We start from the raw sequence: 5,268 nt of genomic DNA, 5'->3' as shown, positions 1-5,268 counted from the left end.
GTGTGTTTGGTAGAGCATTATTAATCTCGATCATTACAGGAAAGAGCCCAATTGACATGTGTGAAATGAAGTATATAATCCGTCCCTGATGGGTATGACAATGATGTTGATGGGATTTTTCTTCGTGCATTTCTGACACGAAATGAGACACCCAGATCTAAATCAGAGAAGCTCAAAAACATAATTTTACTTCAAAATTAAAGCTCTAACATTGTGTCTTCAAGTAATTATAGAATCTCAGAGTTTCAATCTCAAGTCTCATAATTACTGGTCTTACAACTCAACCCCCCACCTTATAATTTGCATCTTTCTTTCATTGTTTTGCTTTTAATGTAGTGCTTAAATTATGCTTTTACTGCACATATATATGGTTGTCAACCTGACAGCATGGGGCCTTTAAAAGCCTTTTGAAATCACTACAATTTCACAAAACATAGGCTTTCCATTTGAAAATAAGATTATTTTCTCTTGGTTTGGGAAACTTTTTTCCCTATTTTTTGTATCTGGATCCTTGATGAGCATTCATTGCAGAATTCTTGTCAGCAAAAAGACCTGTGATGACACACCAAGATGAATGACAGAGGGTTTCTCCCAGTACCCACACTTAGCAGTCAAGTGCCTTCTATTCATTTATGAAAGTTAATTTTTCATTCTTAAGTATTGTTCAACATGTTGCTCCCCTGCTCTGGGTGTACAGATCTGAGACTATCTATTGAGGCAAATTTTAAGGTTAAATTTTCAGTTTATTTAGTCATAAAAATAAAAAAAAATTACAGTACTCACAATCAAAATGAATACCAATAATTTAATAACCATAGATGAAAACATCTTTAAACTATATTTCATAATACAAAACAGTTAAATTGTACTGTTGCATCCCCTGTGGGATTGAACAGAGAGATGGCTGTTAAAGTGCTTATGACAGGTATCTTAACATGATGCTGCATTCAATAACACAATCCATATGAACCACATTGTCTTCCATACACCAAAAACATATTTTGTTTTCTTTTTAAGGTCTCAAGCAACTTCTCTGTTGCCTCTACCTTTTTCCTCTCAACAAATTTAAATATAAAATATAATTTATCCCCAAAATTAACTCATATTCATATTGATGTTGTGTGACAATCTTCTGTTTGCTGACACTTTGTTTTTTTAAACCTTAAAATAGCCATGCATCTCTTTCCTGACAGCTAAAGATGCTATCTATCTGCAGTTGATATTGTCGTGTTTTTTTCAAATTCACTGAAATATTTTGCCATTGAACTCAACTCAAGTATTGAAATCAGTTTTGAGTGTGCACATCTTTATGTAAACAACTTACTCGTATGCTCTATCGTATAAGCTTAATACATGCAAAGAGTGCAGCTGCCAGCTGTTGCTAACAGGCCAGTGTCCTGTTTACATAATGAATAGAAATCACACAGTTCACTGTTTTTCTAGAAAGCTAGCAACAGCAGAGAGATTAGATGGGTGTGCTATATGACAGTCGCCTGCTATTATCATATTAACTGCATAAATCTGCGTTGGATGTACAGCGGCACCGATTACATGATAACCCTCACGCACACACACAGATATACACATTCAAGTACAGCTATTCATCTATGTCCACTATGTCAACCAACCTCCTTCCCCTCCTCTCCTTGTCTGTCTGGCCTAGTTCTTTTCGGGTTGTTTGGGGCTAGTTTTATCTATACTGTGTCCACAAGGACACTCCCTGTCTCTCTCTCTGCATGTGTTTTTGTGTAATGTTGAGCGAATGTGCATCCTCTGTCAGCAGTGATGCAGGATGTTTCTCTGATTTGGTTGATGTAAAGTCGTAGGGGTACAGCATTACCAGTGGGAGAGGTTTGCCTCCTGCTACAGTATGTAAACACACATGTGCATCTTCTCTAAGCCGTGAACAATGTAATAGGATTAATGGATTGTATGTGTTTATCATGTGAGGTATGCAAATACGTTGTCATAATGTGTGTCCATAATGTTCAGTAATTACTTGTATCAGTGTGCATATAATATATTCACATCGTTAGCCTCCTGATTTTCCATCCCGCTCACATTAGGTGAGATCTTCTTGGTTTGCAAAATGTTTATAATGTATTTAACTTAAACTGGGCACATGTTTACTATTACATATTTCTTTTGATGCACAGGTCTGATACACTGAATTGGTAGGTGCTCTAAAACTGACCATATTAAACAGATTAGGTGTAGGCCAGACAGGACTGATCCACCAGAATTTTTTTTGGGTCAATAAAAGGGATAGGTGGGCTGATTTTAATGCCTAATTCAATTTAATTGTTTATTGATTTTCAGCCGGGTCATATCATAAAGGTCCAGTGGATCTATTGGCAGGCTTGGCAGAAAAGTGTATAGTATATATATATATAGTGATGATGGATATAGTCGGCGTGATGATACGGGCGCGTTTTTGCAGTTTTTGCCCGGCCACTGGTAAGTGTGTTTGGCCTAGTGCAGGCTACTGTTGGAGGGAGAGGTTTCAGTTTGTGGCAGATCTGCAACTTCACCACTAGGATGCCACTAAAGTGTCGTACAGCCTGGAGTCGTTTAATGCAACTTTTAAATGACAGCATCAGTATAAAGAGTTTATGTTGGTGAAGTAGTGGAACAAAGGTTTATTGTGTGAGTTGAGACAGACAGGTCTAGGAGATTGTGGTACGATGGGGATTTTGGCACAGGCAATTACTGGCCTTGGTAAGACATCTGTAAAAACAGAAGACGCCCAATCGAGGCGTTCATGTGTTGATTTAAGTTTAGAAAAGGAGAATTTGGTATTAAAAGATTGTATGTGCACTTGACTCATGTTTAACATCTTCATCTGCGCGCTCAGTGTATTTTGCACACATACTGAAGCACATGTTGGTGTGAGCTGTGGTGTGTGGTCTGTCCAAAGGGTAATGAGGCATAAAATTGGAACACGGCTGTGTCCTGAGTGGCGCTTGTATGGAGGCTTGCTTGTGGCACAACTGTGGCTGATTCAGATGTTCAAAGCGCGACACACCACGTCGTGTCACTGTGTGGTCCTCCGGGGGTTGCGGTGGAGCAATGAGTCAGGGATAATTGCTGTGTAATAAATATATATATTTCCAGAATAATATGACAAGAATATTTTGCGAGTATCCATTTTACTCACAACACAGCCGGGACACTCCGTCCCCTCTTCTCCATCACAGGGTCCCTGTCTCTCAGGCGTGATGACAGGTGACATGTAAGGTGGCTGGCCGAGTGATGTGTGATCGACGCAAGGCGACGGCAGTGGGATGTGTGTGTTAAATTGTGTTATGTGGGGTTGGTGGTGTGTTGGGGGTTTTCCGACAGTTTGCGGATGTCATGCTGATGACTTCTGCCCCTGAGGAATGAATCACTAACAGCAGTTCAATTTTGTGTGCACTGCTGTGAGTGTTATGTTGTGTTGTCCAGCACGATGTGTATGGGATGTGTTGTGTGTGGTGTTCCATACTCAGTGTTGTAGGACGATGTCGTTGAGCCGAGTGCGCTGTGGGTTGAAATCGCCACAGACCAAATATGCGAGTGCTCCGCCGAGATTACGCTGGAAGGTGCCGAGTTTCACTCCTGTGCGACTGCCGCGCCTTGAGAAGCAACCTAACCCCAAAAACTGCTCATGGCTAATGTGGTGAAGCCTATCACTCCACCATCTCTCTGCCCTTTGCATGTCCACAAGTGTGTATTCAGCGCTGTGTGTGTGTGGTGTGGTGTGTGTTGTGTGTGTGTAGAATAAAAAAAAGAGTTGAAAGGGAAGAATTTCCCCAATAGGGATTAATAAGTCTTAGATCTTGATTCTCTGTGTGTGTGTGTGTGTGTTGTGTGTGTGTGTTGTGTGTCTGTGATGTACGGTGAAAATTAAAAGTGCCAAGGGTGGGACTGCCTTTTTTTAAATTCTGTCGACGGAGAATGGCTTGTTGTGCTGCGGCTCTCCATCGGGTAACAAAAAAGCATGTAGAACCGGTGGGGTTTATCAAGGGGTGGTGTGTCTATGGTTGGAGGTGTGTTGAGGATGGAGTTCGTGGGTTAGAGGGATGTGGTCATGGGTAAGCACGTTGGCAGTAGTAGTTCCGCTTGGCGTAGTTGTTGGTGTCTGTATGCCGCTGTTCAGCAGTAGGATCAGATTTTAATGCTGAACCGACATTATGTTTGTGTAATGAAGGTCTTAAAGTATATATATATATATACTTATGTGTGTGTTTAGTGTTTAGTCAAAATTGGAATTGTCATAAATAACAAATTAGTGTTCAACAGTGGGCATGAATTTTTGGTTTAGTAACTGTGAGGACACAGGTACCAGATAGTTAACCAGATGGGGACTGACTCTGTTAGCCATTGATAGCTGTGATTTGAGCAATCCTTGCATTACTCTGTTCGATAGTCTGTGTCATATATTGACTCCAATTTGTGCCTTTTAACTCAGTCTTGACACATAAAAATGGTGTTACAGGTCCCACCCTCAAATCGCATCAATTTAAAGAAAGTTTCATTACATTAAACAGTCAGTAAGGGTCACTCTGAGTCAATTCTTCCACAGTGATTAAACCGTTACCTTGATGATAATGTTACAGCTTCCTTTGTTTTCAAGACTCATCATCCATCAATTCAGCGTTGATGATCAATAAAGTTAATCTTTCAAGTCTGCAGCTTTGGCTACTGGACTGATTTTGCATTAGCCTGCCGCTGCCCTGTAGCTCCTCTTCAATTTTCAACAACTTCTCTTTGAAGTGAGGATGCTTCAGAGTTTGAGCAAAAAATCCCACCAAACCTCCACATTGCAGTACTGAGCTTTTCCTTTCCAATACTCAATCATCTGACTCATTTCTCTGTTTATTGTGTATTTTGTACTTTGTAAATCCCTTTGTGTGAATCTACTCAGTTGAAAGGCAGGTTTAGTCTTACTGATTCAATGTGTGCACTTTGGAAGAACTCATCTTCCATCAGCACTATTTTTGTTGTACTACATTTTTAGCTGTTATTTTGTCATTCAGTAACATAAGATGTTTGTCTTTAAGGTCATTGGTTTGTGTGTGGAAGCACGTTGTCGCTCTAGAAGAAGTAAGCGACACAAATTAACAACAAACATGCCGAACCGTCAAGCGAAAAGAAAATGAATCCATAAACTTGCTGATACAAATCCAGAAAGCTAATTGAAAATTAATCGGACGTAATTCAAACATGGACTCGCGCCCTGCTAAGTTATTAATTTTCTTGACAAAGCATGCACACACACACACACAA

General features: G+C 40.1%; 1 protein-coding gene across 1 annotated transcript in view; it reads left to right on the top strand.

Moving 5' to 3' along the window:
• pde4ba (phosphodiesterase 4B, cAMP-specific a) overlaps nt 1-5,268 on the top strand; it is a 124,848-nt gene that overhangs the window by 20,142 nt on the left and 99,438 nt on the right. The window lies entirely within an intron of this gene.

Source organism: Morone saxatilis, unplaced genomic scaffold, assembly GCF_004916995.1.
Source record: "Morone saxatilis isolate NCDOM2014 unplaced genomic scaffold, NCSU_SB_2.0 Contig12, whole genome shotgun sequence".
Lineage (NCBI taxonomy): Eukaryota > Metazoa > Chordata > Actinopteri > Moronidae > Morone > Morone saxatilis.
Note: the sequence above shows the minus strand (reverse complement) of the source record. Positions and strands in the feature narration are given on the sequence as shown.